Source organism: Pseudophryne corroboree, chromosome 4, assembly GCF_028390025.1.
Source record: "Pseudophryne corroboree isolate aPseCor3 chromosome 4, aPseCor3.hap2, whole genome shotgun sequence".
Lineage (NCBI taxonomy): Eukaryota > Metazoa > Chordata > Amphibia > Anura > Myobatrachidae > Pseudophryne > Pseudophryne corroboree.
This window is the reverse complement of record NC_086447.1, coordinates 799,685,865-799,694,286: the sequence shown is the minus strand read 5'-3', so window position 1 is coordinate 799,694,286 and position 8,422 is coordinate 799,685,865.

Below are 8,422 nucleotides of genomic sequence, written 5' to 3'. Positions count from 1 at the left end.
TATGATGCCAAGAAAATTGGGTGTTCTGCTTCTAAGCAGACTATTTCTCGCTCGATTAGGTTCACTATCCAGCACGCTTATTCTACGGCCGGACTGCCGTGTCCACAATCTGTTAAGGCCCACTCTACTCGTAAGGTGGGGTCTTCCTGGGCGGCTGCCCAGGGTGTCTCGGCTGTGCAACATGTTGATTTATTCTTAATGTTTTACCTTTACATTATGTTTTTGGTTACAGGAGTGACTTTATTGATTTTTTTTATAAAATGTCATGTTCCTTAAGCTTGTGACCGGAGACAGTCTTGAGCGAGGGGTAGTGTTAGGATATGATGCACTCTGTACCTGTCTCCTTCTGTGTATCAGTCTATGGGTGCATCCCCTAATGTTAGACCTCTAGTGCAAGGAGTCACTCGAAGGTGGTCATATGTAGAGATGTGCACCGGAAATTTTTTGTGTTTTGTGTTTGGATTCGGTTCCGTGGCCGTGTTTTGGATTCAGACGCGTTTTGGCAGAACCTCCCTGAAATTTTTTTGTCGGATCGGGTGTGTTTTGGATTCGGGTGTTTTTTTTCAAAAAACCCTCAAAAACAGCTTAAATCATAGAATTTGGGGGTAATTTTGATCCCATAGTATTATTAACCTCAATGACCATAATTTCCACTCATTTCCTGTCTATTCTGAACACCTCACACCTCACAATATTATTTTTAGTCCTAAAATTTGCACCGAGGTCGCTGGCTGACTAAGCTAAACGACCCAAGTGGGCGGCAGAAACACCTGGCCCATCTAGGAGTGGCACTGCAGTGTCAGACAGGATGGCACCTAAAAAAATTAGCCCCAAACATCACATGATGCAAAGATAAATAAATAAAAAAAGAGGTGCAAGATGGAATTGTCCTTGGGCCCGCCCACCCACCCTTATGCTGTATAAACAGGAAATGCACACTTTAACAAACCCATCATTTCAGCGACAGGGTCTGCCACATGACTGTGGCTGAAATGACTGGTTGGTTTGGGCCCCCACCAAAAAAGAAGCAATCAATCTCTCCTTGCACAAACTGGCTCTTCAGAGGCAAGATGTCCACCTCCTCCTCATCGTCCGATTCATCACCCCTTTCACTGTGTACATCCCCCTCCTCACAGAGTATTAATTCGTCCACACTGGAATCCCCCATCTCAGGTCCCTGTGTACTTTCTGGAGGCAATTGCTGGTGAATCTCTCCACTGAGGAATTGATTATAATTCATTTTGATGAACATCATCTTCTCCACATTTTGTGGAAGTAACCTCGTACGCCGATCGCTGACAAGGTGACCGGCTGCACTAAACACTCTTTCGGAGTACACACTGGAGGGGGGGCAACTTAGTTAAATAAAGCCAGTTTGTGCAAGGGCCTCCAAATTGCCTCTTTTTCCTGCCAGTATACGTACGGACTGTCTGACGTGCCTACTTGGATGCTGTCACTCATATAATCCTCCACCATTCTTTCAATGGTGACAGAATCATATGCAGTGACAGTAGACAACATGTCAGTAATCGTTGGCAGGTCCTTCAGTCCGGACCAGATGTCAGCACTCGCTCCAGACTGCCCTGCATTACCGCCAGTGGGTGGGCTCAGAATTCTTAGCCTTTTCCTCGCAGCCCCAGTTGCGGGAGAATGTGAAGGAGGAGCTGTTGATGGGTCACGTTCCGCTTGACTTGATCATTTTCTCACCAGCAGGTCTTTGAACCTCTGCAGACTTGTGTCTGCCGGAAAGAGAGATACAACGTAGGCTTTATACCTAGGATCGAGCACAGTGACCAAAATGTAGTGCTCTGATTTCAACAGATTGACCAGCCGTGAATCCTGGTTAAGCGAATGAAGGGCTCCATCCACAAGTCCCACATGCCTAACGGAATTGTTCCATATTAGCTCCTCCTTCAATCTCTCCAGCTGCTTCTGCAAAAGCCTGATGAGGGGAATGATCTGACTCAGGCTGGCAGTGTCTGAACTGACTTCATGTGTGGTAAGTTCAAAGGGTTGCAGAACCTTCCACAACGTTGAAATCATTCTCCACTGCACTTGAGTCAGGTGCATTCCCCCTCCTTTGCCTATATCATAGGCAGATGTATAGGCTTGAATGGCCTTTTGCTGCTCCTCCATCCTCTGAAGCATATAGAGGGTTGAATTCCACCTCGTTACCACCTCTTGCTTCAGATGATGGCGGGGCAGGTTCAGGAGTGTTTGCTGGTGCTCCAGTCTTCGGCACGCGGTGGCTGAATGCCGAAAGTGGCCCGCAATTCTTCGGGCCACCGACAGCATCTCTTGCATGCCCCTGTCATTTTTTAAATAATTCTGCACCACCAAATTCAATGTATGTGCAAAACATGGGACGTGCTGGAATTTGCCCACATGTAATGCACGCACACTATTGGTGGCGTTGTCCGATGTCACAAATCCCCAGGAGAGTCCAATTGGGGTAAGCCATTCTGCGATGATGTTCCTCAGTTTCCGTAAGAGGTTGTCAGCTGTGTGCCTCTTATGGAAAGCGGTGATACAAAGCGTAGCCTGCCTAGGAACGAGTTGGCGTTTGCGAGATGCTGCTACTGGTGCCGCCGCTGCTGTTCTTGCTGCGGGAGGCAATACATCTACCTAGTAGGCTGTCACAGTCATATAGTCCGTGGTTAAGTGGACATTGGGTACAACTGCATTTTTAGGACACTGTTGAGTCTTTTTTTGACGTCTGTGTACATTCTCGGTATCGCATGCCTAGAGAAGTGGAACCTAGATGGTATTTGGTACCGGGGATACACTACCTCAAGAAATTCTCTAATTGCCTGTGAACTAACGGCGGATACCAGACGCACGTCTAACACCAACACAGCTGCCAAGGCCTGAGTTATCCGCTTTGCAACAGGATGACTGCTGTGATATTTCATCTTCCTCGCAAAGGACTGTTGGACAGTCAATTGCTTACTGGAAGTAGTACAAGTGGTCTTCCGACTTCCCCTCTGGGATGATGATCGACTCCCAGCAGCAACAACAGCAGAGCCAGGAGCAGTCGGCGTTACACTTAAGAATCCATCGGAGGAATCCCAGGCAGGAGAGGACTCGTCAGACTTGCCAGTGACATGGCCTGCAGGACTATTGGCTTTCCTGTCTAAGGAAGAAATTGACACTGAGGGAGTTGGTGATGTGGTTTGCAGGAGCTTGGGTACAAGAGGAAGGGATTTAGTTGTCAGTGGACTGCTTCCGCTGTCACCCAAAGTTTTTGAACTTGTCAATGACTTCTGATGAATGCGCTCCAGGTGACGTATAAGGGAGGATGTTCCTAGGTAGTTAACGTCCTTACCCCTACTTATTACAGCTTGACAAAGGCAACACATGGCTTAACACCTGTTGTCCGCATTTCTGTTAAAATAATTCCACACCGAAGAGGTGATTTTTCATGTAATTTGACCAGGCATGTCAATGGCCATATTCATCCCACGGACAACAGGTGTCTCCCTGGGTGCCTGACTTAAACAAACCACCTCACCATCAGAATCCTCCTCGTCAATTTCCTCCTCAGCGCCTGCAACACCCATATCCTCATCCTGGTGTACTTCAACAGTGACATCTTCAATTTGACTATCAGGAACTGGACTGTGGGTGCTCCTTCCAGCACTTGCAGGGGGCGTGCAAATGGTGGAAGGCGCCACCTCTTTCCGTCCAGTGTTGGGAAGGTCAGGCATCGCAACCGACACAATTGGACTCTCCTTGGGGATTTGTGATTTAGAAGAACGCACAGTTTTTTGCTGTGCTTTTGCCATCTTAAGTCTTTTCATTTTTCTAGCGGGAGGATGAGTGCTTCCATCCTCATGTGAAGCTGATCCACTAGTCATGAGGAACATAGGAGAGGGCCTTAGCCGTTCCTTGCCACTCCGTGTCGTAAATGGCATATTGGCAAGTTTACACTTCTCCTCAGACGCTTTTAATTTAGATTTTTGGGTCATTTTACTGAACTTTTGTTTTTTTGGATTTTACATGCTCTCTACTATGACATTGGGCATCGGCCTTGGCAGACGACGTTGATGGCATTTCATCGTCTCGACCATGACTAGTGGCAGCAGCTTCAGCACGAGGTGGAAGTGGATCTTGATCTTTCCCTATTTACCCTCCACATTTTTGTTCTCCATTTTTTAATGTGTGGAATTATATGCCAGTAAAATATCAATAGCAAATGCCTACTGTACTGTCTGCACTACTACTGCTGGTCACCAAAATGCTGCACTGTCCTACTATATACTGCTCACAATAATGCAGCACAGATATGGATAGTATACTTGACACAGAGCTGCAAGATACAGCAATGGCCTACTGTACTATTCTATATGTATACTGCTGGTCACCAAAATGCTGCACTGTCCCACTATATACTGCTCACAATAATGCAGCACAGATATGGATAGTATACTTGACACAGAGCTGCAAGATACAGCAATGGCCTGCTGTACTGTACTATATGTATACTGCTGGTCACCAAAATGCTGCACTGTCCCACTATATACTGCTCACAATAATGCAGCACAGATATGGATAGTATACTTGACACAGAGCTGCAAGATACAGCAATGGCCTACCGTACTGTACTATATGTATACTGCTGGTCACCAAAATGCTGCACTGTCCTACTATATACTGCTCACAATAATGCAGCACAGATATGGATAGTATACTTGACACAGAGCTGCAAGATACAGCAATGGCCTACTATACTGTACTATATGTATACTGCTGGTCACCAAAATGCTGCACTGTCCTACTATATACTGCTCACAATAATGCAGCACAGATATGGATAGTACACTTGACACAGAGCTGCAAGATACAGCAATGACCTACCGTACTGTACTATATGTATTACTGCTGGTCACCAAAATGCTGCACTGTCCTACTATATACTGCTCACAATAATGCAGCACAGATATGGATAGTATACTTGACACAGAGCTGCAAGATACAGCAATGGCCTACTGTACTGTACTATATGTATACTGCTGATTACCAAAATGCTGCACTGTCCCACTATATACAGCTCACAATAATGCAGCACAGATATGGATAGTATACTTGACACAGAGCTGCAAGATACAGCAATGGCCTACTGTACTGTACTATATGTATACTACCACAAAATCAGAGATCTGTGTTTATTTTTTTTTTAAATCAAGTACTTTTTTATTTGTTTTTTTAACATTTATACATAACTCAAAACAAACATCAACATTCTATTAACTGTAACAGTTGCCATCAATAAAATTATATATGTTAAAATTCAACATTCTGTGTGTGCGTCAATTATAGTCACTGAAAGTTTCTTATCAAACGACATCTGTGTAAAGAAGGACTAAGTGTCCAGTATCGGTCTGCCCAACCTTGTGCTGCACCAACGGTCCCATTTCTCTGTAAATTGAGAGGAGGAACCCCTTATCTTATACATATATCTCTCGTGTCGTATTACTGAATTTACCAATGCCCTCCATTGCTCCACCCTAGGCATGTCAGCTGAGAACCAAACCCTGGCAATGACAACCCTCGCCAGCGTAGTGAGACACAGGACATATTTGTATAGTACCACAGAGTGTGTTTCCTCAAGATCTAATCCAAACAGACATAGGCCGGGGTCTAGTACGGGGAGGGATGGGGCAGTCATGGTTATATTACTCCATACCTTTTGCCAAAAAAGGGAAATTGCAGGGCAGTCCCATAACAAATGCCAGAATCCGGCATCGGTCTCCCGGCATCTGGGGCAGCAAGAGTTATCTCTAATACCAGCCCTCTGCATAGTGACAGGAGTTCGATACACCCTGTGCAGAATGTAAAAAAAGACTTGTTTATATCGTATACATGGCGTAGTATATTTAATGGAGCCCAGGATCTGGATCCACTGCTCCTGGGATAAAGGTCCCAAATCAGTCTCCCATTTGATGCGAAGTGTGTTCAAATGGTCGCGACCATATTTATTATTTAAAGCAGTATATATGACAGATATTTTTCCCCTTCGACTAAGAGAAGTGAGCAACGACTTAACGGGTGAGTCTGCAATTGGAGGTGAGCCATGAGGAAACTGGGTCTGCACAGCATGTCTAAGTTGAAAGTACCGAAACAAGGCAGTGTTAGGTATATCAAATTCGAGTTTCAATTGCTGAAAAGACTTGAGCACTCCATCTTGGTAGAGTTGTTTTAGAGATATTACACCCTTAGTTATCCAAATATTATCTGGAGATATCTTGTATAACTCTGAATACGTACTATTAAACCATAGCGGAGTACTGGCATCCTGCCCCTCCCAATCATATATAGTATGTGCATAGCGCCAGATTAGCAAGGCTTGGCGTAACAAGGGAGGCAAACCAGAAGCCGCACGGCCAGAAAGAAGGAGTTGAAGAGGAGAAAAGGAGAAAGCAGGAGAGCACCTCACCCGCTCAGCCAGAAGACCCCCCATTGTTGGATCCAAAGAATCTCCAGTCCACTCACCAAGATGGGACATTTGCGCTGCTACGTAATATAGTCTCAGATTGGGAAGACTCGCACCCCCCGAGAGTTGTGACCTACTCAGCGTTTTAATAGAGACTCTTGCTGGTTTATTACCCCATATAAATGAGGACATGACGCCCTCAATTATAGTGAAGACTTTTTTCGGAAGGTAGACCGGAGAGTTATGTAGGGCATATAGGAACTTTGGTTGCATTATCATTTTGAATAAATTAACCCGACCCAGGATAGACAGTGGTAGTTTTTTCCAGCTATGCGCCCTCTCTTTAAATGACATCGTAATGGGGTCAATATTTTGGGCCACATAACTACGTGCCATAGGGGTGATCCAGATACCCAAGTATTTAAACCGCAGCGTCCACTGCAAGGGGTACACTCCCCGGGTATTTTCAGGGAGAAAGCCAGACAAGGGAAAAATATGCGATTTATCCCAGTTGATTAATAAACCAGAAAAAACTCCAAATTCCTTCACTACCCGCAGCATAGCCTGCAGGGAGCCCTCTGAGTCCTGTAAGAAAAGGAGCATATCGTCTGCATACAGGGCCACAACATCCACATGACCCCCAACCTTAATACCCCTAATCTCGTCATTAGATCGTAGCAAGGCGGCCAACGGCTCCACGGCAATTGCGAACAGCGCAGGGGATAGGGGGCAACCCTGTCGAGTGCCCCTCTCCAACGCAAACATCTCTGACGTGAAACCATTGGCCGTCACACGGGCCATAGGTAAAAAATACAATAACTGGAGAAATTTAATAAAGCGAGGGCCAAAAGCAAACTTTTCCAGTACCCCCCACAGATATGTCCACTCTACTGAGTCGAATGCTTTGGCTGCATCTAGGGACACCACCACCGAGTCCAACTCCCCCAGATCGCGCCTCTGTAGGTGACAAAACAGTCTACGTAAATTTTGGGCAGTTGATTTACCTGGCATAAATCCCGTCTGATCCGGGTGAATGATTGTTGTGATAACTAAGTTCAATCTAGATGCCAAGATTTTTGCCAGTATCTTGACATCTGTATTGAGGAGGGAAATAGGTCTGTAAGACTCGGGGCGTAGGGGGTCTTTTCCCGGTTTCAGCAAGACAATTATATTTGCCTCGGCCATAGAGCGAGGGAGAGTCCCACCCTCCAACAATAGGTCAAATAATTGTAGAAGATAGGGGGCAAAAAAGCTGCTAAATTTCTTATAAACTTCACCCGGAAGTCCATCACAACCCGGTGCCTTAGACGCTGGAAGGGACAGGATCGCAGCGTTCACCTCCTCCAGAGTAATTGGTGCATCTAGAGCCCCAGAGTCTTCCTGGGACAGACAGGGCAAATCCAACCGAGCCAAATATTCCCTCAATTGATCAGTGGAGTAAGTGGCTCGGGATGTATATAGCGAGGAATAGTAACTACGAAATGTCTCAGACACCGCCGAGCCCGAGTAACACATTTGGCCGTCAGAGTTCCTCACACATTGAATCATTGTTCTAGTAGATTCAGACCGAGCCAAAAAAGCTAAATAACTGCCATTCATCTCCGCCTGAAAATAGTGTGCATGTCCCGCAAAAAGGAGTCTACGCCTGGACTTCTCATATAAGCAATCGGACCACTCTCCCTGCGCGTCTCGCCACAATAGTTCATCAGAACGTAAATGTGTAGCTATATATTGGGATTCCAACTGCTGACATAAGGCCTCCAGTCTTATTTCCTCCCTTTTACTAGATAATTTAACCTCAGATATTCGTTTTATAAAGGAGCCCCGCTGGAACGCTTTGAAAGCGTCATGTTTGACCGCCAGCTCGGTACAAGACAGATTACAAACCTGGAACCCTTCCCAGGCATCAACCAAATCCGCACCCTCCCCTAATAAGGTTAACCAGAAGGGATTAAGTTTCCACATTTTTGCACCGCGCTCCCAACCGAC